The 26,373-nt window shown below is 42.1% G+C and overlaps 1 protein-coding gene across 2 annotated transcripts in view; it reads left to right on the top strand.

The window, feature by feature from the left end:
- Rbp6 (RNA-binding protein 6) overlaps positions 1 to 12,563 on the top strand; it is a 1,084,430-nt gene extending 1,071,867 nt beyond the window's left edge. For both annotated transcript variants that reach the window (XM_075684111.1, XM_075684110.1), the window contains one exon: positions 106 to 12,563. The gene's annotated coding sequence lies outside the window, so the exon portion shown is untranslated. The remainder of the gene's footprint in view (positions 1 to 105) is intronic.
- The last annotated feature ends 13,810 nt before the right edge of the window (positions 12,564 to 26,373 follow it).

Genomic DNA, 26,373 nt, shown 5'->3' with positions numbered 1-26,373 from the left:
TAGTGCAACTTCTGGCAATTGACCCACAAGTGGTTAGCCTGAATCACTTTCCCAATTGGAACTGCTACTTTTGCTGCATTTGTTTTTCCTCAACCCTGTTTGCAGACAAAGTTGTTGGTCCTGGCCAAGGAACCTTCGAGTTAACTGCGGTCAGAAGAGAGACAAAGCTTTCAGCTCCTTGGCTTCCTGTTCCTGTTTGCAACAAGCCCCCGCTCATGTGTGTGCAGTCTGGAGAGAAGGCTGCTGACCTGCACACACACACCACACGCTTGCACTGTTTCCTGGCTTCATCAGTGGCGGCCCGCCTGCGGATTCGCCTCCTCCTATCATATAACAGGAGTCCTGCTTGTTTTGTTTGCTTCTTCCCTTGTTAAAGGAGAGAGAAGGTTTCATTATCGACTGTTGCTAGAGTGCTCTTTGTATGACAACGACTTCTCTCCCATTCATGCACACGAACGGCTGTCCTGAATCGCAGACTCTTTTTTGATGCATCACTTCTCATACAAAGCAGGCCACACAGATTGTCATTTCTCCATCAGTTCTTTTGATGTTTTTGTCATCCTGGCAAAGCACATGATGTCTGAAGTTACCTTTCGCCTGAAACACTGCAATATCATTTTCTGCTCTGAAATGCTGCAAGAACACTGAGCATGCAAATAGGCTGTTGAATTTCTGCTAACTCAATAGCAACCCATACGAATGAAGAAGGATAAGAGAGTGAAGGTCGCTGTTTTCTAACCAATTATTTTGTTCTATTTCAATGCATTGCCCTTTTTTTAGCAAGTGCACAACACAAAGCACGTTTTAAACATTGTTTGCTGGAGGCGACCTTAATATGGGTTCTACTTTTTCCAATAGGTTTAGTCTTCATGACATTCAGCGCGTACTTTTGCCCATTGCATCTGAGTCTTCACACATACAAACAGGTCTACTTCAGAATCCCGCTGTCACAGACACTGGTGGGAAATATTGAGCAATAAGGTATTTTGTTACCTCACATTTTTCTCTTGCCTATCCCTTGAGTCATGCCCCATACCATCGACCGCCCTTCTGTTCAGCATAAAGCACTTCGCTAAGTGGCATCTGAAATGAGCCATCATAACGATGCATAATGAAACAATCTCTTTGCAGCCATGAAAGTAACATAAAAAAAATTTTTGAAATGGCTGTGCGAGACAAAGTTGTATTGATGAACTGTAGGCACATGGAGATCTGTGCGACTGATTGTGGTTGAGTTAGCCAAGAAGATTGATGTGCTTGTTGGTCATTTAACAGGTTGCTTCTCCTCCGTGCAAGTATAACAGTCTCACGCAGCCTGCTTTGGTGTTTAATGTTTCACATGGCCGAGTATGAGTTGCCAACAGTCTTTGTCAGTGGATCGTGCCACTAAAGCAGATGGACATGAGAGACAAAGAAATTACGTAGTGTGTTGGTAATGCTGTTGGCTATTCACGTGTTTCTTTGAATACGCTCAGTGACCTTCACTCTATTTGTGGTGATTCATAGAGGCATGCTCTATTGCTCTCAATGTGTGTAATCTCTCTGCCCATCCTATCTCACACAATGATTAGCCCTCATTAGCCCCTACTTCACTCCCCACATATTTCCGTCTTGAGATTTCACTTGAACAATAGGCCTACTTGTTTTGTTTGACATAAAACAAGGAAAAAAGAGCAAAATCACAGTGCTGTGCACAGCCCTTCCTTGGAAGCCCTGTCATGTTCTTGTGAGTATATTTGTGCGTATGAATGTATGTCCTATACCATTGTTGTGCGTCTTAACTGTAATGTTGTGCTGGTCTCATGAAAGCAAAGCGCCACATTTCGTTGCAGTGTTATTTCTTTTTTTAACCTATTTCAAGTGTGTGCGATCCACATGCTTATTCCAATGTGTGAATGTCATGAATGATCATGTAAAAAGGTACATGCTTTCTTCACTTGTTTTAAATTTTAATTTCTTCTTTTAGCACTGAAATATTCCAGCGAAATAACTGCACAGGCAGAAAATATAAGCTAGCATAACAGTCGCTACTGTCTTATAGCTAGCTATACCAAGTTTTATTTTTATCATTCAGCATGTCTCCTTCCTTTTGTCCAACTGATAACATGGAAATGGCACTACATTGGCGCTCTCTTCTTATGCTTACCTTGGTTTGCTTTCCTGTGTAACACTGAACGGTTTGATATACTTACGGCTGAAATTTTTATGCGTTATTGAATGCTGAGACTTTCGCATGAAGTCTAATTGCAGTTTATTTCATTTTTAGCAGCACAACCGTTGTGTAATGCAATAATACAATTGCTGTCATTATGCAGAGGCTCTGTAACATGAGTAGGTCGTGATATCTACATTTATTGTTATTTATTCTGGCTTTTATTTCTTTGGGATATTATAAGCAGCAGCTTGGACCTAATTGAAAGAAGCACCTAACGAAGGTCCTCTTACCATAAGTTGATTTGCTATAGAATGAATGTCACATGCCAAAACAACATTATGTTTACTAAGTTGCTTGGATAACCATGGCCTTTGTCAAAACATCCTCCTGTTTCAAAGGGCTTGTGTATTTTTAATTGAATTATCAGAAGAGCTTTCGTTATGGTATCAATTTGCGTATGGCAAATTTCATTCTTGCAGTCATTATAATTATCAGAGTACAGTGCTAAGAGAGTTATCGTAGGCAAGGCCACTGGGTCATTTTTGACAGATTCTTCAAGGTAAAGAGGAAACATTTGAATGTCTGAGACAGGTCAGTTTTATAAATACCAGGGAATATTTAAAACAAGCGTGTACGACGTCATATATTTTGGAGTATGTAAAGCGTAGTTGTTGGACACAGATTTACATATTTGTATATCTTTAGGTAGCACATAGCTTCAATGCTTTTTTATTGAATGCGCTCGCCTTTTTTTTTACTTCATTGAGCGGTCCTGGCCAGTTAGATGAATTATGATGCTTTGGAATAATTCCTAAAGTGCATGCTGCCACCTTCTACTGATGACCATTTTAACTATAATTGATTTATTCCAACAGCAAGAAGCCAAATACACACAAAGCTTCCGTGAAAACATGCTTGCAAAATATTGTGCATATGGGTTGTTGTGAGTGAAATGAAAGGACTGTTACTGTCGACAACTAAACACTGCGTTAACTGGCACCTTGTACACAATGAAAAAGAAAACGAAGAAGAGCAATACAAAACACTTGTCATCATGCACATGTGACTCCCATAACCACACCTCTACGTCCGTTAAGGGAACCTTTGTTGATGCTAGAGGTTCGCATACATATGGTTTTGTATTTTATTTATCTCAAGTAACTTTTTACTCACATGAAAGTGTTGTATGTAGTTTATTTGTGGGCCCAGGTGCTTCCTGTTTGTGACTTTGTTCCCACTTTTACACTTGCAGTAGTGATGCTTTAGAGTAACCTAAAGACAAGCCTGCCTAAGGGTAGGCTTAGCCCCTGAAATATTCAACGAGATACAGAAAACAGTAGGGATGGCTAGTAGAATGCTTCACTCTTGTGAGTTTTCTGCCCCCTTCCAGCAGTGCTAATCAAAGTATGACACCATAACCCTTCTTCTCCTCACTCTGTTGTTGGCAAAAGCATGAATCTTGCACCACGCAGCTGCTGTCGTCTCCTGTGGCTCCTGGCAGGCTCGACGCATTTGGGGGTGCATATACACATGTTAAACCTCATGAATATTATTTTTTAACACACACATTAGTCAAGTTGTACAGATGGTGCACTGTCACCATATCTATTAGCTTCAGTCTTTTTTTACTTGTTTTTATATCTATTGTGAAAAGGTTAGCCATTTCTATGGCTGTTAAAATGGCATCAGAATCTGCCGGGTCTCACGTTGTCATCTTAATCTTGTTAGTAAGCTATGCTGTCACGTGATAAGATATACATGAATATCTGCCTTTAAGACATAAATATGTATTAGCACTTGTAGGACTAGCATTGCTTATTTACCACAAAGCAGCCTTGTTCCTGTATCGACGACTGCCTGATATCAGAGATCCATGATAATTAATTAAAACTATCATGAAGTGGCATAACAACGAATTATTAGCTATGTGGGCAGAACTTACAATTAGGATTTCGAATTGTCTCTATTTAACTAAGGTGTGATTGAGAACAAAAAAAACACCACTCTGTGTAGGATAAACTAACACATGCTAATGAGCATTTTGCTTGAAGTCTCTTTGGTATTCTTAACAAGCAGTTTCTTGGCATACTTAGAATCAATGGCGCACCCAAAGACCAAGTGCACACCTTGGTGTTCACTAGAACTGCTTCGTGATGAAAGAACAACATGCTATTATTTGTTTGTTTTTCTCCTAAGGACGCTCCCATTATACATCAGACTTCAATAGCGATGTTTACCCGAAATATGGTAAAAGGTTACGTTAACTTTCATATGCTGGAGCATGGCAAACAATACACTTTGGCAATAACAGAAGGCTTCATTTGGCACTTGTGAAGCAGTTCTTAATATTACTTATTACATAAACAACAGCGCATGCAATTTCATTTTCTTTATTTTACACTGCAGCATTTAATCAGTGAGCTTTGAGTGAACTATTCCTGGTAACACACAAAGATGTACTGGTACTGTAGTGTGCAGCACACATATACGCTATGAAAAAATACACGTCTTCCAATACGTAGAAGATATGTAGGTTTATGAATGCGAGTAAATAATCAAGCTGGCGTGAACTTTGCTTCTATTCATTTTATCCTTCGACAGAGCAATATACCTCCTAGCAGGGGACAAACTACCGATAAGCTGAGCCTTGTATGCTAGTCATTAATATTGTAACAATATTTTGTAACTCAGCAGCCATCTAGCTGTTCATTTCTTTTCATTTGAACAGTTGGCATTATTTGTGAAAGAAATGCATTTCACAGCGTTGTCTTCGTACAAGCCATGTATTCCTTTTGTTATGTTTCATAAATTATGCCACCGTGCATGTTTATTATATGCACACCGCACAAATTATTTTAACTAATAGTATTCAATGCTCACCTATGCTATATCTTTCATTTTGTTATGTTCAGTGAACGTCAGGCTTGTTATCAGCTGTGATGTTGTCATGAGCTATAATCACAGACCTTGATTTATGCTGCACTAGCCCTTTAAGATGTAATCTGCTCACTACTTATCATATATAAAAAATGTTGGTTTTATGCATTGCTTTTGGTAATTCATATCTGAAGGTAGAGAAAATATATGACATCTCACAAAACAACAAAATGGATGTCGTTCACCATGCATGATGATTTTTGTGTTGATTCTGCCTCGCATAAGTGTCAAAATTGAATTTATTATCATTAATAAGTTCATTCCAGCATCATTTCTAGCATCAGTTAATTCTAGTGTCGTTCAAATATAATTCATGCGACAGATAATATGTACAAGGAAACAACCTTTTCACATATATCTTGGCAGAAAAAGTATACATCCAGCTATGTATGTTGCTAAAATGAAACAAGTACCATGCAATGCATATGGCAGCAATGGGTACGTGGGAGTATCTCTTGTTGACTTTTGACAAATCGTAAATCTCGTCAAAATCACATTCAGAGAGATTTGCCAATTGATCTTACAAGCTTAAGCTTTTGGCTTTCGTTGACTGTAGTCATAATAACAGCTTTATAGCTTTATTGTTCTCTTGACAATATCGCTTCCGTACTCGTCAGCATTTATTTGGTATTACCTCTTGTTTCCACGATTTCGTTCTAAACAATCATTTTTTCATTTAGTCAGCTGTGACTTCCTTAATTTCCTTGTCAGTTACTGCGCAACTCGTACTGCTCTGACACAAAATGTATAACTTATTGTTGCAACTGATCATGAAAATTCTCAGTTGCAGCAAAACCACGTTTGTGAAAAGCTATTGATGCTGGCTGGTACATTCCATGAGGCAAAAAGTGCCCTCATGTTGCAGAGAACAAGTAAGAAAAGACAGTTCTTACTCCGCAACCACAGTGTCTTTAATGAGTTTAAGACAAATGAGAAAGGCTGCAGTTGCTCCAAGTGACCTCTGCCTACAAGTATGTGCACTCTATGCAGACACTATTAGCTTAGCAGGTTCCGTGTACTTTATCATTTCTGGCTCTCTTCATTGCATTTGATGTAGGCTGCTGATGGTAATGTATATATATTAGTCAGCATAAAGCCACACTTTTCTTGCTGCCTTGGGCATTTTCACAAATACCCTGTGGTGTCAGTCTTAGCTAGAACTTGCGAACACTTTCCTTTTACCTGTACATTAGCTTTCTCGCATGTAGGCAGACAATATAACTAGAGGTGATACAAACACATTACTGTGTCCTTTGCCTATATCGGTTCAATGAATATTTTCATCACCATGCTTGATGTAGAGAAACTCTTGATTGATGAATGGCTCAGTTATGTTGAGTAGCAGTTCAACGTATGTACAATATCCTTAAGCATTCAAAGTTTTCAACAATATCGCGCAAGCCTGGCGCGGGAAGAAATAAACAAACATCAAAAAAAAACAAGAGAGAGAGAGAGAACATGCACACAACGATATTTTTGTATCGCTGACTTCTGGGGTTGGGACGAAGACATGCAAACCAGCGCCCTCAAGGCTGCCCACACCTCAGTTGACTTTTCATCGCCGAATGACGCGTTTGTAGGTGTTTTCGCCATGCGTCGCGCCTCTCCTTTGGTCTTCCCTAACGAACACAGTTGGCATGCTGTTAAAAAGCACTGAACATAAAACTCGATTTTCAAAACGTGCGCTTTGCAGTTCACCATTTTTGTGCCTGCAATGTTGTTCTCACTTAAAGACCAACTGCATTTTGTTATTTTACTTTTTTTTCTTTATGTGTCATGTACGAAGCATTACAGCATCAACTGCTACACGGCGATCGGTGCTTCGGCAATGCTAGAGCACATGCATTCTTACTGGTCTCACGGTGCGCCCATTACCCCTTTCGCAGCTGTTACAGCTTGCAAGGCAAACGCTTGTGCACAAGTTGTGTATTCCTGGAAAATCCAACACTAAAGAGGCCAAATGGTGTGTGATAGGCTACATCACTTCAACATGCTGTTCCTTTTTGTTTTTTTCACGTGCGTCTTGCTGTTTAATTCATGTTTGAAGGTCACAAAATGTGTTTTAGTTACTGCTGTTGACAGATCTGCAGTCAGTTATTAACATTCACCAGGTGAATTTTTTCTGACGTGCAGTTATTTTGTGTGTGTCTGCACTGCAAAACCATCGTAGTGTAAGTGCTGGCTCGAAAACTTCACTTGGGCAATATGACGCTTATACATTTATAGGATGGCGCCTCTGAAAGTCTAATAAGATTTCTCACAGTACATGAAAAATGAAACATAGCACACAAAGCTACCACAACTTGCTTATAAATTTAGATTTTGAATTGTATTAGTATTTCTCGAATATGGTTGTTGAATGAAGATTTACCTATATGCGGACTCACTTATTTATTAGATATTGATTTAATAAGCCTGGTACACATGAATAAAATGTTGATTTAAAAAAATAAAGAAAAAAGGCTGCAGAGCAGTTCCTTAGGCAGAACAGTGCTAGCTCCATCAAAATTACAGGAAAGAAAAATACAGCCAGTTGCCTTCATTACCACAGCTTTGTCACTTGGAAAGTCTCTCGCTTTTTTTCATGCTCAGTACATCTAGTCATTTAGTTCTTGCTTTGAGGTCTGAAAAAGTGAAGTCAGATATCTCGCAAATGGCAATCTCAAACTTGCATGCATTAGCCGCTCTAGAAACATTTCTCATTCTTCATTTTATGTACTTCTTGTAGCTTGGTTTGAGCATAAAGTTTCATATAAATTCTTAATCACAGCTGCAGTCGTTGCAACCTAACAGTGACTATCGTACTGAGCAATACACAACAGAACAATGTCGATAAAAAAGTCGGATGTGCTCTTCTCTATTTATTCACCTGCAAGGACACAATCTAAAAAAATGTTTTGATGTTATGGTGTGTACGCATATAATATACCAATCACTAATAATGGTGACAAAAGCAGCCTATTTACCAAAGCACACACATGTTATAAGGAAATGTATGTGATGTATAGGCCACCTTGTTCTCTTTTGTACGACGATGTGTTGTTATGGTTTTATTTTTTTGTTGGTCCAATATGTATGGAGCCAACGCTATTTCCCTCCCTGTGCACGTCATTGTGCGATTCCTATGTATGCGTGAAACACACGACATGCACAACACGCCTCTCAGGGCACCACGGCATGCTTCACGCACACACAAGTAAATCTAATAAAAACATCAGATGAGACAGACAAAGATATATTTGAGTGCTGTTGGTATACTTTTTTCTTGCACGTCTGTCTGTACATAAAGCTGTGTATGTATGTAAAACAATCCGTGTTCCACATCTGGAGAAATTCCATAATATCTGCCTTATATTGTGCTATATATTCAACAAGTGAGAAATACAGAAACAAGACATACAGCAAAGAAATACAACATTGACAAACTACTTTTCCGCACGACGCAGAGCACAGCACCTTCTGGCAAGGCACTGTGGGCCACTAAAAGCAATATGATGTTACTGAACATTACTCCATGTACATATATTTATATATATATTACAATTACCAACAACTCTCTCTCTCTCTCTCCCTATATATATATATATATATATATATATATATATTAGAACTGGTGACTGTCATGTGCCATGTATGTGTGTGTTTTAATAATATTGATTATAATCACTGTTGTGTGATTCCTGTCAAGGGGACGTGTAGGCTAATAAGAGACCTCTTATTTCTGGCCTCCTTCCTCGTGTAAGGCAAGTAGAAGATACAGACACTATGACATTTGCTTGCACACAAAACATACACACACTGTAAATGCTGCCACCACTCTTTGGCTACACCCTCTCCATAATGGAGAATGAAAGGAAGACTAACATGTAAAGGATTTTCTTGTTCCTTTTTCCACCCAGTAAAGCTTAAGGGCGGCATTCAAACTATGGCAATATACATATTATATACATACTTATACATACTATACATACATACTATAATATATATACAAAATATATATTGAAAAAATGACACTCATATACACCTGCTCTTGAATATGCACTGTAATCACGTGAAAGTCTCTCTCTCTCCCTCTCTACCTATCTATTTACTTGTATTTGCAAGCAAAGTGTGTGAGGGAGAAAAGGAAGTCTTATAGCTCTCAAGTGCTTCTTCTTTTTTCTCATGCCTGCTTACTCCATGTACTGAGATGCCTGACAAAGCATCATCAACGAAGCAACGGCTCTCACCAACGCTGAAAACAAATCCAGCCACAATTTGTATGGCTTCCCAACACATGCGCTTGTTTCCACTACTTCGACTGCGGAAACAGCACTTTATTTTTAATATAACCCCTTCTATAAACTTTCAGTCCAACTACAAGTTGGCATCTTTTTTCGTCAAAAAGGTGCACATAATGTTATAAAAGATTTGACATCAACATGTTAATGTGGCAGACCTTAATGTTCCGTTTTGAGTGCTCCCCTGTAAACACCGTTTGCCATTTGTGCAAAATTAGTCTGTTCACACTGTCACATCACAAGGTGTTATGTAAAAAGGCGCATTAGGCAAAAGTTGCTATTGGGCCATCCAAACTCAGGAGATGATCGGGTGATTGCAGCAAGCTCTCTTCCATTGTCTCCTGTCTCAATAGTCGGGTGCTTCCAACTAGTGCAATAAAAGTGTTTCTACAGAGCCTCCTTGCCACAATTCAAGCACACTGCAGTATAAATGTACGCATGTGTGTGTGCAGAACAATCTACCTTTCGATTGTGGAAATCTTGTTCTACACTGTCGGCCAATCATAGGTTCAGACAGGTTAGAAAACTGAAGCGTGTGGTGGTGTCTTACTTTCATTCCAGAATAAATGGCTTACCGTATTTTCCGGTCTATAACTCGCACCTTTGTATAAGTCGCACCCCCCTCAAAAGGGCAGTTTTTCCGAAAGAAATAAGCGTATATAAGTGGCAATGGTGCATAAGACGCACCTGTTCGTTCAGTAAGTGATATAAAAATACAGTGACGTTTCACTTTATGAACGCGGGTCACGCACAAACGTATCGGTGCCATTCCTACAGAATTGCGATAGCAGTGATATGGACACTCCAGAGGCGCATTTCTGCCGTCGTCCAAGGGCGATAACATCATCCTCGGCGCCAACTGCTGTATGTGCGAATGAAAGCGTCCGACGGTGAGCCGAATTGCGCATTAGGGAGGAAAGCGGGAAGGAAGCGCGGGGGGAGAGGGATGATGGGAGGTAGCGACTGCGTACGTAGTTTGCGTAGCGCCGCGTGCCGCATGTTGAAAGCGATCTGCAGATGCGATCAGTTCGTAGTCACTCGACTCGCTGTCGGCCTGCCGCCGCTTCCGTTGCTGCCCCGGCAACTCGATCGTGAGAAGAACCCGGTACCTCCATAACGCGCACACAACCAGTAGCAATTAACTGCCAGAGGAGGTCAACCCAGTGCGCTTCGGGTGGTCATAACACCCAGTCCATTTTCGGCAGACGGCAGACCTTTCCGAAAAAAAAAACGTATATAAGTTAGCACCGTTCTTTAAAACGCACCAAAGAAAAACAATCAGAAAAAACGCGGCTTATGCACCGGAAAATACGGTACTTCCCGATCCTTTCTCAAAGATTTTTTGTCAACTGTAGCTCCATACACATACATCTTTTTCTTCATTCCCAGAAGAACAATTTCATTTAAGTGAAAGTGTTGAAAATATATGATTCTTTTCAATGTCCAATACTGTAAGTTTTTCTTTCTGTAGGGAACTTTCTAGTCAACTACATTTTCATTTGTCACCTCAAGGTGTGGCACTGTTTTCCTTTCACAAAGGCCTCGAGATCACTCCGATCTTACCAAAGGGGTATTTTGACGAGATTTTGTATCAAGCAACGAGATTCATTTTCTACTTCTCTGAAAAATGGAGGTTAGTGTGGGCTCCTGTTGCAGACATTTGTGCCACAGTAACTCTCCATAAGGTCATTTGTTTGAGTACGTTTCAGAGGCAGAGTGGCATGCAGATAGTGCAACAGTCGCTAACATTTACATACATTGCAATGTATGTAATGAACCACCTGAGTGCATAGCATATTACACTTAACCATGGTTGAGTATATTATGCTATACACTCAGGTGGTTGGCACTTTTCAAGGAAAAGACTGCAAACAAATCCTTTTGTAGTTAATGTTTGAGTGATGCGTTGTTCTTTACAGTCAACAGAAAAACTTTTTCTGTTTCCATGCTCATTTCAGAGCTTTATCAGTGCAATAAATGGCTCCTGGCATCATAAAATTCAACATAATGCACTCTTGCGGTTCTGTATAGGTAGTGGATGGTCTGCCAGTGAGCAATTTAACCATCTCACTAGTTAATCAGAAAATCAATGGTAGTACTGGTTGCTAACGGGTGGCAGTACTTGCTATGGTAAGTCAGTCCCAAATGATAATTCATAGTAAGCACGGCTAAGGAGCGCAAGTTGAAAAAATCCGTGTTCAGGGGCTTGTCTCTGCTTTTCTGCTCCCTCCGTGCGGGAGCCCTGTGCTCCAGAACAACTTTGCAAACTCTGCATTTTGCTCGTACACGTTGCCTAGGCTAGGTGGCAAATGACACCTTTTGCGTCACTGTAGACCAACAAGGCCGTTGCAGAGCGTGCACACTGATCGCAATTTCGTTTCAACGGGCACAGTTCCGTTGAGCCTAATACTAACACAAAACACTACAGCAAACAATATGTTTTGCCGCACTCCCATGGATAAAATGGTTTGTTTAAAACTGAAAATGCAATGTAAGCTTATGTTCCGCTCGTATATGTGGCGCACATAGACGGAAAATCCCGGTACAATAAAGAACACTATAACCGGAAGTACAGACTTATTCCCAAAGGCACCGCTTCAGTTTACAAAACGTCTGCCTCATGGTCCCGTTCTTCTTACTCAGTTTCATTTATTGTTTTCCATTCAGTAAATGCAGGAGGTTGGCAGAAATACCTTAGAAAGACGGATGAAAAACCCCCTACTTGCTTGCTTGATGCAGTAATTTTTCAAACAGTAAGGAAAATGAGATAACAATTCAGTGTGAGAAAAAAACAAGAGAGAGGGACGAGAGGTTTGAGACAAAATATATATATATATACATACATATATATATATAAATATACATATATTTTACAAGGTGTGGACGGCCCACACGCTTTTATGGAAAGAACTGACACCAAAAATTGTTTGTTATACTGCTAATGTTCTTGATGTGCACGCGTCTTGGCAAAAAAATTTGTTGTGTGCGTGTGTGCGTGTGTGTATACATCTGAGTGACAGGCAGGACGTTTAAAAAAGTCAGCCTCTACTTGTTAAAAAATTGTGTGCATGTTCCTTTCTTTTAATGTCCCATCAATTCTATATTTTTTGTGTGTCATGCGCTCCTCTTCGTGTCAACCTTGGTGAAATGAGTTTGTTTTGTCAAAAATAAAACCAACTTATTGGTTCTGATCACTGCCTCAATTTCTCTTGTTTTTTGTTGCTTGCACTGGCACAGGTAGATAAACAGCAAAAAATAGCACAGGCATGTTGGCCACCGTAAACTGACAGAAGTTCATTTCATACTTGCAGTATTTACCGAAGACATTAACACTGATTGCATCAAACACCTATTGCAAAACTACTGGTAGAGTTCATTTCATACTTGCAGTATTTACCGAAGACATTAACACTGATTGCATCAAACACCTATTGCAAAACTACTGGTGCACATACACGTTTTGCACAGGTGCAGCTGTTCAAAACGATCTGAGCTTCGATACCAGCTGCAGGATGAGGTTAGTGCTGCCATTTGCCCACTGAAGGTTCAAGAAGAATTTAGTGATCCCACCGGCGTTGATGTTCCTTCTTACTCTTGGTATTTTCTCTAGTTATTTGGTCAGCTGTCTCTAGTCATCAGAAACATTATTGCCTAACATTGCTCGTCAGGGCAGCGGTGTAGCAATGCTGTGACTCTAACAATACAAATTTAGCAAACAGCATTACGAAGAAGCTCTTTAGCTTTGGGCAAACTCCAATATCCTTGTTTAGGTACATTTAAAACACAGCAGTTCTTTTTGGAGACAACTGCTGGACCAACTTGAATGAAACTCGTTGCATTTGACTGAGAAAGCTGAATTCTACAGACAATAAGAAGACGTTCTTTAAATTACCGGACTTTCATGTTCCAGTAAAATTGAAGCAGGAACTTTCAAATACGTGACTCGGCAATAAAAACAGATATTGCAGTTCTGTAAACTGCAGTACTCCTAACGCGGACAAATTTCCTACAAGAATTGACATGTGGCGTGAAATTGTTAGAAGGCTTGCAATAGTCCTACCTACTTGCAAATTGGTGCTACATTTTTATTCTATTATTTTATTTAGGAACCACCTTACAGGCCTTGTCGAGCATTGAGTAAGGGGAGCATTGTAACAAACAGCTGTGAAGTACAATCGAAACAGCTCAAGAATAAATCTAACACAACTGTACAGTGGCTGAACTGAAAAGCAAAACAAAGTACAGAATGCACAAGCATGACAGCAAATAAGAGAAAGCAGATTAAGTCAGAAGCGCGCACAGACGGGGGGTGTTCACGAAATATTTTACAATCAGTTATCGAAACGATTTCGTTGGAAAGACCATTCCAGAGAGATATGGCACGAGGTACAGCAGATAAATTGAAAGCAGAAGTTTCACCAAAAATGCGTTTGAAGCTAAGATGATTATGTAATCTTGAGGATGTACGGGCGGGGGTTAAGAGAACCAATACGCATGGCTTATTGGAATGAACATATTTGTGAAGTGGACAGAGCAAAGCAGCCTTACAACGGATGTCTAGAGGCTGAACAGAAATAGCGAGCTTAATCTGCGTCATACTGAAGTTCCGATCAAAATTCCGAGTGATATACCGGGCAGTTCGGTTCGGTATGCGTTCAAGCATGGTAATTCAATATTATTGGTATGGAGACCATAGAGCCGATGCAAATTCTAATTTCGGGCGTACAAACGTCAGGTATACGAATTTACGCACGTCAGCAGGTGAATTTTGCAAGCTGCGCCTCAGAAAGCCAAGTGTTTTAGATGCAGTAGCGCAGATAGCGGTAATATGCGAATATCAAGAAAGGTTGGTAGCAAGGTTCATGCCAAGGTATATATAGGTAGTGCTACTCTAAAAGCTCGTGTTATTTAAGCTGTATGTGAATATAGTACTAGAGCACTTGCGTGAGCACGATATGATATTACGTTTGGAACGGTCAAGGAACATTTTCCGTATATTACACCAGTCGGTAATAGTGTGAAAGTATCATGCTGCAAGGTGGTATGATCGTTAATGGAATTATTTGCTCGGTAAACAACACAATCTTATAGGCAAATAGCCGAATGCAAGAGGAAACGTTTGAAGGTAAATCGTTAAAGGGGTACTGACAAAAAAATTTTCGATCTTGCTTTTTTTTTTGCTGCAATGAGTAGTTAATGATCCAGTAATCACAGCAGGAAACATCATTTGCTTCAGAACGCGACAGACAATTATTTGGACTCTTGTTTGTAGCGACCGTTCCAAGTTTTAGCTTCAGAGAGCAATGAGATGGGCCAAAGAAGGAACAGAGCCGGTCACGTGATGTGCACAAAACTGCGACGGTGCGCGAGCTTCGTGTTCGTCTGCTGCACCCGCACGTGTTTTGCGTCGCCGTCATCGCCGTCAAGCGGCGACTATTTCCTGCAGGCGGGAGTCGCCGCCGTGTTAGATCTGGCCAACCACTTTTGATTGGACCCAATACAAAGCAGCGACTCGGAAAGTGCGGCCAGTGACAGCTATCAACATGCGTACGCACCGCTAGAAGTAGTACGAACCATTTGTCGAGGGCACTTTGGGAATGAAGCATATTCCGGAACACGACACACGGCGGGGTAAAAGTCGGCACAGCATCAGGCTTGGGGGTACGTGGTATTGAAGAAAGATCATAGGACTGTTCTAAGCTCGGCGGATTTTGTTTACACCAGGCACGCTCGAAATGATACGAGCAAATCTGGTTGCTCTTCAATAGGGGTCCATTCTGAGCGTCCAGTGGCACGCACGAACTCGGACCACTTCCGATGCTTATCGGCACCTACGGTAGCGAACGAGCAAGCCAGGTGAGTTGGCGATCTCTGGGAAACGGCGCAGGCCTAGCTCGCTGGCCGTCGGATCCGAGGCCCTTGCGATCCGTCCGCAGCTCGCAATACGATAACAATGAGGGGATCGTAATATAACAAGATGGCTTCTAGTTCTGTTGATTTGTTAACGACGCTACGCGCATTTACGTTAATAAATTTTACGTTGATTATTCCAACATCGTGCAGGTCAGACCATTTGAGAATTAGCATTAACGAAAGGAACCTACATTCGCGTTTGGGTGCCTTCGACCCACATGAAGAGCACCACATTTACTCGCAGCTTGTCGTTAATCAGTGAAACATCCTTTCCTTGTCGTTTTTCATCCTTAGCACCTGCCTATCGCAGCTTTCTTTTCTGCAGTCTCGCGCGAGTAATCATTTTGGATGGATGTTTTTGTACCTTAAAGCTTGTGTGCATTTTTAAACACTGCTTGCTTCTCAATATAGTCCTGAAAATGAATTATAATTGGTCTAGGATTACCACGTCTGCTAAGCGGTGAATTCTACCAATAGATACGCATGATACCCGTAGTTTTGATGCAAAAAAGTCGTTTAGAACATTTTGCTTTAAATCCGATTGTCTCAATACGACCTTCCTGCATTTCAAAAATAACTAAATTTGAACGTCTACTGCGGTCTTCAAGAACGGTTAATTTATATTTCAAGACCTTAACTGATTTTTGAAGTGATTCGACCTGGGCAGTTCGTTTTTCTATTTCAAGAAAGCACAATGTAAGATCAGACATCACATTTCCCATGCCATTTTGCTGTTCCCTTAGGGCAGCCATTTCGTCGGCTAATTTATTTTGCCCTGCCAACAATTCCTTCAGCATTTCTGCTGTAGAAGCGCCTGGATTAGTCTCCCCATCACCACAAAGAAGTAGTGCACATACAGATAATCCATCATATGCAATCATAACACACTCTCGTGGGTACAGCAGGACCAGAAGGCCATGATAATCACTATGAAAGGGGCTGTAGCTAGGACTAACCTGCACGAAATATAAAAGGGGATTCTGGTCAAGGTGTAGTTCTGTGGACGATCCTTTATAGGCAGGTCCGATGACACAGTCGCAGTAGATGGCGCTGTCGTCCAGGCTTCAATATAGTGAGCTCCTAAGTGTAATAACGACAGAAATATGGAAAAATAAACATGTTCGTTGGAAAGGAAAAAAGAAACCGAAAAGCTGGTGGAACAGGGAGATGCGAGTAGCGATCGCCGAACGACAGAAAGCATCCCGAGAGCACAGGCAGGTAAAGAAGGCGCAGTTGCCGCAGGATTAAGTAGCCAGTAGATGGGAAATATACCGGGAGAAAAAGTTTAAGGTTCAAATACTAGTGCAAGCAAAGATAAAAGGAGAAAGTGAATGTTGGTTGTTAGAAATATGTGAGAAAAAGAAGGCCGCACCTAGGATATTTTGGAACCACATAAAATTATTAGGCAGGAAGTCAACAACAATACAACATATCCTAGACGATGGTGGAAACAAACTGGAACGGTATAGCGGCATTAAATTACGTCCGGAAAATAACAGCCGAATCTTTCCAAGGTAATCACGAGGTAGTATTTGAAGAAAAAAAGTGCTTGAAAGAGAACCAGATGGAAACGTAGCTGGTGCTGACAAATTTCAACTGGAAGAAGGCCGAAGAGAAAATTCCTAAGCGCACAGCCACAGGGCTAGACGAGCTTCCCGTTAGGCTGATCAATGAATCAGGACCTAAAAGTAAGGAAGCTCTGGTGAAAGCAGTGGAAAAACTTTAAGAGACAGACGAATGCCAGACAGTTGGCGACAAAGCAGAATGAATTTAATTTAAAAAGGTAAGGGTGAGAAAGACAGAAAGACAAAATTCACTCGTATAGACCGTTCAGCATTGCATAGCTGAATACAGGCTAGCAATGCAGTCAATCAAATTAAAGCTGCAAGCATGGGCAGAGAATAATGGCATTTTGGGAGAACTTCAGAATGGCTTCAGAGAAGGTAATAAACGAGAAGAGAGGGGGTTAACCGAGGGGCCCGATGCGAAGGTTGTGGGATCGTTCCCCACCTGCGGCAAGTTGTTTTAACGCGATAGCGTTAAGGAGCTCGTGTCGCAGAAAAGCCGGTGACGTCGGCGTCGGTGTCCGCGGCGTTGGCGGTGAGCGATAAATCACGGCAGGCACTTCGTAAATAAAAAGCAACTTCCAAGATGGGCTGGGTGGGAATCGAACCAGGGTCTCCGGAGTGTGAGACGGAGACGCTACCACTGAGCCACGAGTTCGATGCTTGAAAGCGGTACAAACGCGCTTCTAGTGAACGCGGTGTTGCCTTAAAAACGTGCCGTAGAAAGTTATACTGCGGTGTATATCGGTAATTATGAGCATGTAACGTACAGAAGTCGCATTTACACGAGTAGCGAAGTACGTTTCCGCTACATTTCTTCTGCGCTTACCGCACACGCAGAGCCATCTTGCGGCAAACACAGAAGACCCCCCCCCCTCTCAATGTACGGCGCTGCCCCGACAGGTGGCGCGCCATGCGCGCATTGGGGCCGTGCGCGGACCGGTGCCAGGCGCGTCGCGGCCCCGACTCCCTCTCCCCTGGCGACGCTTCGCCGTGCTCCCACGCGGGTTGCAGAATCAAGCGCCGTTCCTTTCTTTAGATTACTATCTATCTATCTCTCTGCCCGTGCCGATCACGACGTTTGGCTGGCGTAGATCATTTCCCCCTCCGAGACACCGAGTTCTTTGGTTCGTTCCGTTTGCTCAGGCGCACGTTTCGTTGCCGCGCCGAACGCTGCGTTGCTCGACGCTCTCCGTGTGATAGGTGGGCGCAAAGTCCGATGCGGGGCGCCTCGTAAGTGATCCCTGCGCCGTAGCGCATTGTCTTACACCCCTTGGCGGGTCGATGGGAACGCTGTCGCGTTCCACTCTTGAAGGCGAAGCTTAAGCGTCCTCAAATTTTTTTCATCCATTTTCATTTCCATTAATTTATTGTTTCTTTATTTCATTTATTAAGCACAAGTGATTCCCCATATGTTGTCCTTGGTGTCAGTGTTTGTTGGCTTCTTCAGAATAGGTAGGCGTTTGGACGATAAGTTATTTGCTCTTACTCAGTGCATTGAAATATCAGGAGTGGAGAGCAGACTGTTATATGTGGCCTTTTTAGACATTACATGAGTGTATGACAACGTAGACCGCAACATATTGTGGGATATTCTGGAAGGGGAAGGCTTAGGTGACGATTGTCTACAGCTTTTGACAGAGATTAACCTAGAAACCATTTGCGTTGAATGGGAAAGGATGAGGAGCGAGGCGAAAGTTGATATCAACAAGGGACTGAGGCAGGGGTGCCCTTCTTTATACCCACTGTGGTTTATGATGTACATGGTGAGGATGGAGAGGGTGCTTGAAATAAGTAATATCGGGTTTAATCTCTCATAGAAACAGGCGGGTACAGTAGCAGAGCAGCAGCTTCCAGGTTTATTTGATGCGGACGACATTGTTTTGCTAGCTAACAAGCAAAGAGATTTGCAACGTCTTGCTAATATCTGTGGACAGGAAGACGAGAATTTAGGTTTCAAATTTAGTGTCAGAAAATCAGGTGTTATGGTATTCAATGAAAACAGTGAACAGACAGTGACAATACATGGCCAAGAAATAAATACCTCGAGTAAAGGATATAAATACCTTGGTATGTGGATAAACGAAGGCAATAGATATATGGAAACACAGGAAAAAACCATAACAGTCAAGGGGAAGAGAAATGCAGCCATAATGAAGCACAGAGCGCTATAGGGATACAATAGGTACGAGATGCTCCGGGGCATGTGGAAAGGTGTAATGCTTCCAGTACTTACTTTTGGAAATGCGGTTGTTTACTTGAAATCAGGGATAAAAGCAGGACTCGATGGGAACCAAAGGTCAGTGGGACGCCTCGCACTGGGTGCTCACGAGAAGAATACAAATGAAGCTGTGCAGGGTGATATGGGCTGGACTAGCTTTGAGGTGAGGGAAGCTCACAGTAAAATTAATTACGAAGAACGACTGAGGAATATGGAACAAATTTAATGGGCTGGGAGAGTGTTCAAGTGTTTGTACAGGAATAACATTGATTCACAGGGGAGGAAAAGAACTAGGAAGCTTACCAGCAAGTATGCGGCCTGTAGGGTGAGCAACACAGCAACGAAGAACATCGAGCGGAAAGTCAGAGAGACTGAAATAATCTCATGGGTGGTGGCAGTGGAAAAGAAACCTGCTATGAGTAACTACTTAAGAGGAAAAAACACAATCAGGAAAGAAACAATTTATGATAACTCAAAGGGAAGCTCATTACTTTTCGAAGCGATATCGGGATGCCTTAGAATATGCACATATAAAGCGAGACATAAGAAGGAACAAGAAGCATGTGCTTGCTGCGGTAAAGCTAGGGAAACGATGGAGCGTGTTTTATTAGAATGTGAAGACACCTGCCCAGCGGTCGATTTAGGCGCCACTGCAGGGCCTCCTTGAAACCCTTGGGTTCAGCGAGAGCAGGGGAAAAGTAAACATGTCCGCAATAGAGATTAGTAAGAGGCCATTGGAAGATTGGTGGAAGTAGGGAAACGAGAAGAAAGAGAGACGTACAAAAGCAAAGTTCACAATAGGGGGTCAGAAAATTTGATTGTGAGAGTTCATCGTGGTTTTTTTTTTTTTTTTACCCAGGTAGGATATTAGGCAGTATAATAGCAAGAGCTTGGTGGCGCAACCCACCGCCCCTTTCCAAAGGCGACGCTCATAACATCCATCCATCCTTCCAACGAAAAAAGGAGCTGCACCATGAACTAGTTGAGATGTGGTAGCACACGTGTCAGCACAGACACGTTAGTGATGAGGCAAGATTCTGGATCAAGCCTTCTGGCGAGACCGAGCAGACGAGCCTGCATGAAGTAGAAAAGGGTATTTCGAGACAACATATCACAGTCTGGTCCGCTGTACCCACAGGCATATACACTTCGAGCAAATCTTGAAGCTAGCAGCAGTTCTGAGATACGCGCTGTAACACTTGCCGTAAAAATGGACTGTTGTTCCGCTTACATTTTTAGGAAACGAATTTCATATATTTCAATTAATTTACGGAACATCAATTCATTTCGTCGCAAACATTGGAAACGCAGATCTCTAAATTGATGTTATCCTCAGAACTCCCTCCCTTATCCCTTCTAATAATAAAGTTGACACTCACTCACTCTTCAGAAGTCGTTTAAAAGTGGATGTTACATTCAAAGTAAGAAGAAGGGAATTAAGGTATGGGGTTTTACGCGCAAAAACCACGGTTTAATTATGAGGCACGCCGTAGTGAGGCACTCCGGAAATTTTGACCAGCTTGGTTTCCTTAAACATGCACCTAAAATGTAATTACACGAGTGCTTCCGCCCCTATCGACGTGGCTGCCGCGGTCGGGATTCGATCTCGCGACCTCGTGCTCAGGAGCCCAACACTATCGCCACTAAGCAACTATGGCGGGTGGCATTCAAAGACACTGGCTACAACTTGTAAATTGCGACATGTGCTGTAAGGCAATTCGTTCAAATGGTCATTAAAAATTGTTAATTAGCGAGACATTTTGATTTCTCGTGCAAATAATGTCCGCCACAGAGTAATTGAGCTCAAGATGTAGAATTGTTCTATGTGCCACAAGTGATTAAAAAAGAAAGACACGCCGTATATTACGTACTAGAGCCCGTATGCCGGCACGACACTATTAACACGCATTTTGTCGAAAGAAACCGCTGTACAGAACAGCCGCGCTGCAACTGATCTGAATACAAGGTCGCCTAGAAGACGCAGGATAAAAACCCGCCCAATACAACCACATTTGAATTGTGGCGAAATGCAAAAACGCCCGTGTGCATTGGGTGCACGTTAGAGAGCCCCAGGTGGTCAAAAAGCCCCCCCCCCCCCACTAATGCGTACCATTAATCATATCCTGATCCTGGCTCGTAAAACCCCAAATTTTCATTAACGACAAGTTCGCCTAAACTTTCGTTATCATGAGCCCGCGAGACTGAGCAGATCATGACTTGCTGTACGAACGCCGATGCGGATTAACAAGGACCAGCCACAAGTAATGGGTCAAACGGGCGGCGCCAAGAAGATCACGCAAAGACTGGCGCGCTCTCATCGTCCTCCCGAGAATGCAACCACGAGTCGTCAGCCATGAAGGTGGCAATATTTCAATAATGCCAACCAGCAGTCAGACTATCAGAAGCGTGACTGTAGCTCGACCGAATGCGCAGTATAGTCAAAATAAAACAGGTGTGTCACACGCAACCACACCAATAAAAGTTGAGACGAAACACGTTGCCGTAGCAGCAAGTGTGCGAATTGCTGCGGACACAATGGGGAATGACATTCGAGGCGGGAATATTTTTGAACGGCACTGCCGCGCCACCAGGATACCGATGAATAATAAAAATGCCAAACAAATTATTTCGGCTACGCGTCTGCCTTATCGCGTACGTGATAGCAAATTAGCGAATAGCGGGCTAGTGGAAGCGCAAGCAACGCAGTTCTATGTAGCCAAACGAGCGACACTATTTGAATTCCTAAATTTTCGAGATGCGTACAGAACCCGCTGTGAAAAGCCTGTCATGGACAATTAACTGTCTCTAATGTACGTCCCTGTATATACAGCGGTACTAACTCTCCCGTACGCATTCCACGGACCATGGATGGCTGCAATTGGGAATTAAAAGTTCGTATATTGGCACTACTTCTTGCAAGCGTGTCAGGATCATGGAGAAAACCATGAAACCGGGATAAATAGTCGCTCGCAATGTGGAAAAAATCTCATTTATCTGTGAAATTACATGTCTTTGGTTAGATTGGACACCACAGCAAGCTCACAGTATACCTTTCGAGCGCGCCGCGCAAGCGTGACATGTCCATGCAAAGGACATTTCGCGGTAACAATTATCAGAAATAAGGCGCTTTCATTTGGTACTCGCTTTTCTTGTTGTTGTTGTTGGCGAAACACAGGCATCGACGAGGCTAGATCCGCTTTCCACTTCAAAAAAGTGACGCCGCCTACTCCAAGAGTCTATAGGGGTGGTTGGTTAACTTAATCTTGGGGCAATAGCTACAGCAGCCACCTTGTCTTCCTCCGAACTTTACAAAATCAATCTATTAGAATACTTACCCGTAGTCCCTATCGCAGTGACGCGAAAGCACTCTTACATGCCAACATCCTAACAGTTGATAACACTTTTAGATACAAGCTAGGCATATTATTATTCAAGGAAATCAACAATCAGCTTCCTCTGTTCATCATCCCTCAATCCAACTTAGTGAATACTAACTTGACAAGGTTTGTACATAATCAGAATTTCATTTTACCCTCTGTTCATACCAACTATGGCAAACAAACGGCATATTTCATCGGAATACGTTTCTGGAATACCATACCACCGGCAATCAAAAGCTCTCAATCAATTGGCAAATTAAAAAAAGAACTCAAAACTTTCCTCACACCTATGCCACAGTTTGCACAATTGTTTTTTTTTTCTTCTTGTTGTCCCGCTCCCTATTATACCTACTTGTCTACCTTTTCTTGATGAAGCATCTCATCAGCGGTTCTTTTACAGCACTGAAAATAGATATGACTTCTGTTTGTTTTTTTTTCGTTTAATTTTAGTATTTTTCAACCTGTAACCACCCGACAACTGCTTAGGAATGTTGAATTACCTGTGATTTTACCCTGTCTAAGTGTCGCCTTTGGTTCCTTTGTTTTAATGCAGTGATTTGGGCTTTTTGGTAAGACATCGTGAGGGTTATAGCGCGTGAAAGACAAGGACGAAAGGAAGACGTGAGACACAGTTAACGCCTTTGTGTGTCATGTCTTCCTTTCGTCCTTGTCTTTTTCACGCGCTGTAAGCCTCACGATTCCTTTGTTTGCTGCTCTTTGGGTATTTTTTTGCCTGCTATGTATTTAATTTTTTTTATTTCGCTAATGGTGTTTGCTACTTTAATCAATTTTTCTACATTCACTATCATTGGAGGTACCGATTCAGTCTCTGACTATGGGACCTCCTTCTGTATACACAAAATTTTGTAATTCATTTTATGCCTAAATAAAACCACTTCTGACTCTTGTGCGTCTGTGGAGGTAACCGCACTTGCATTTTCTACGAGGGATTGGCTACGACAGGCATCTGGAACGAGCAAGCGCAAGATCCTATCGTTTCGCAACGGCTGCGCGTTGATCGAAGCAAAGGATACCTATTGGTGTTGCATTTCAGAGCTGCTGCTGCGGACATCTTTGCGTTTACTGTATAGTGTGAAGTTCTTTGCACAGGTGTGTTGTACGGCATGCGTGCGTACAAATTGGGTTTACGTATATGTATGTGCAGTTGCAGATGACTCGTGGTTTTCTATGCGTTCTTTTTTTCCCTGCCGTCGCGAAACGATGAACTAGATGCAAAGCGTGCTGACATCTGTAATAGGGTACCAAACAGTTGATTGTGCTTTGATGTTTTGCTAGGCCAAAACTCGCTTATCCGCAGACCCACGATGTCAGCTTTCGTGTTTTGACAGCAGTACCTGTGTAAAGGAAGTGACTAAATCAAACATGCACTGTGTTAGTGCGACTTACGCAAAGCTTGTTTTCGTTCGTGTTATGATAAACCGATCTCGCCAACATGGGTTAAGTCTGTTTGTTGTGATGATTGTGACTTGCGCCGCACTTTATTTCTTTATGGACAGTGCAATTGAATGAAATATGGCAAATACCTGCCTTACCTTTTATAAATGGCGCAAATATATTGATAATTTTCACAGTGTACGTGGATGCGAGGTTGTAGTGCCTTTAAACTGTCGGAGCTTCAAGTTTAATTACAACCTGGCACCGAATCGCGTGCTTTAGATAATGTAGTTTCTGCTTGCCAGTCGCATTGCTTAATTACTAATTTACCTATCTTCTTCAAGGTAAACAAATTCCTACGTGCATGTGTGCTGACATCCTCGTTTAACATGTTATTTTATGCGCTTATTGCTTATGACGATCGTCACTGGCTGAACTATAGTCTTTTGCCGTCGGCCGTACTGACTGCTTCTTTGAACCGTAAACCATTCCTTGGGTAAATGTACTCAATTTTTTTTCCTTGGCTGTTAGGATGCATTTAATGTGCTGTGCTTGTCAAGTATTTGGGCAGATTCTTTCTGAATTTATTGAATGTTTTACTCACCATATTTTAAGGGATCGGTTGTCGTTTTTTACGTCACGAGTCGCAATCGAGCACGAGTGCCGTGCTCCTCACAAAGGCAACGTTTTTTTCTTTAAGCTGGAGCGGGCGGATTTATACGATCGTATGTATTCTAATGTTCGCGAATAAATATACCATATTCAATGTCCCAGTAGTAGCACCACATTTATTGAATGCCTTTTCTACGTAAACCAATAAATAGTTACTGTATTTTGTGAATTGTTTGGTGGCATACAGAGCGATTAAACTACGCGTTAAGACGATCAACTTTTTCACTCCGACCAACCTCCGCATTGCCTGTTGCCACTGAGAAAGCATGTGAATTGTTTGGTGGCATACAGAGCGATTAAACTACGCGTTAAGACGATCAACTTTTTCACTCCGACCAACCTCCGTATTGCCTGTTGCCACTGAGAAAGCAATGTGCAAAGGCAGAGCCCGCGTATTGTCGCGAGAAAACGTGCGCATATCTCGTCAATGTGAGTTGGGGCTACGCTCGTGCAGGCGCCACTTCGGGCGGCAGTAAAAAAATGCTGCAATATATAACCGGATTTGTGTGTATTTCGCTTCGTGCAACGAGGAGCCCAATGCAATGGAGGAGCCCGAATGGCGAGACGAGAAATGAAATAGACTTCATACTCTGCGCTAACCCTGGCATCATACAAGATGTGGACGTGCTCAGCAAGGTGCGCTGCAGTGACCATAGGACGGTAAGAACTCGAATTAGCCTAGACCTGAGGAGGAAACGGAAGAAACTGGTACATAAGAAGCCGATCAATGAGTTAGCGGTAACAGCGAAAACAGAGGAATTCCAGATCAAGCTACAGAACAGGTATTCGGCTTTAACTCAGGAAGAGGACCTTAGTGTTGAAGCAATGAACGACAATCTTATAGGCACCATTAAGGAGTGCGCAATAGAAGTCGGTGGTAACTCCGTTAGGCAGGATACCAGTAAGCTATCGCAGGAGACGAAAGATCTGACCAAGAAACGCCAAGGTATGAAGGCATCTAACCCTACAGCTAGAATAGAACTGGCAGAACTTTCCAAGTTAATCAACAAGCGTAAGACAGCTGACATAAGGAAGTATAATATGGATAGAATTGATCGTGCTCTCAGGAACGGAGGAAGCCTAAAAGCAACGAAGAAGAAACTAGGAATAGGCAAGAATCAGATGTATGCGTTAAGAGACAAAGCCGGCAATATCATTACTAATATGGATGAGATAGTTCAAGTGGCTGAGGAGTTCTATAGAGATTTATACAGTACCAGTGGCACCCACGACGATTATGGAAGAGAGAACAGTCTAGAGGAATTTGAAATCCCACAGGTAACGCCGGAAGAAGTAAAGAAAGCCTTGGGAGCTATGCAAAGGGTGAAGGCAGCTGGGTAGGTTCAGGTAACAGCAGATTTGTTGAAGGATGGTGGGAACATTGTTCTAGAGAAACTGGCCACCCTCTATACGCAATGCCTCATGACTTCGAGCGTACCGGAATTTTGGAAAAACGCTAACATAATCCTAATCCATAAGAAAGTGGACTCCAAAGACCTGAAAAATTATAGACCGATCAGGTTACTGTCCGTTGCCTACAAAGTATTTACTAAAGCAATTGCAAATAGAATCAGGAACACCTTAGACTTCCGTCAACCAAAGGAGCAGGCAGGATTCCGCAAAGGCTACTCAACAATAGACCACATTCAAACTTTCAATCAGGTGATAGAGAAATGTGCGGAATATAACCAACCCTTATATATAGTTTTCATTGATTACGAGAAAGCGTTTGATTCTGTCGAAACCTCAGCAGTCATGGAGGCATTGCGGAATCAGGGTATAGACGAGCTGTATGTAAATATACTGAACGATATCTATAGCGGCTCCACAGCCACCGTACTACTCCATAAATAAA

This window comes from Dermacentor variabilis, chromosome 3, assembly GCF_050947875.1.
Source record: "Dermacentor variabilis isolate Ectoservices chromosome 3, ASM5094787v1, whole genome shotgun sequence".
Taxonomy (NCBI): domain Eukaryota; kingdom Metazoa; phylum Arthropoda; class Arachnida; order Ixodida; family Ixodidae; genus Dermacentor; species Dermacentor variabilis.
Note: the sequence above shows the minus strand (reverse complement) of the source record. Positions and strands in the feature narration are given on the sequence as shown.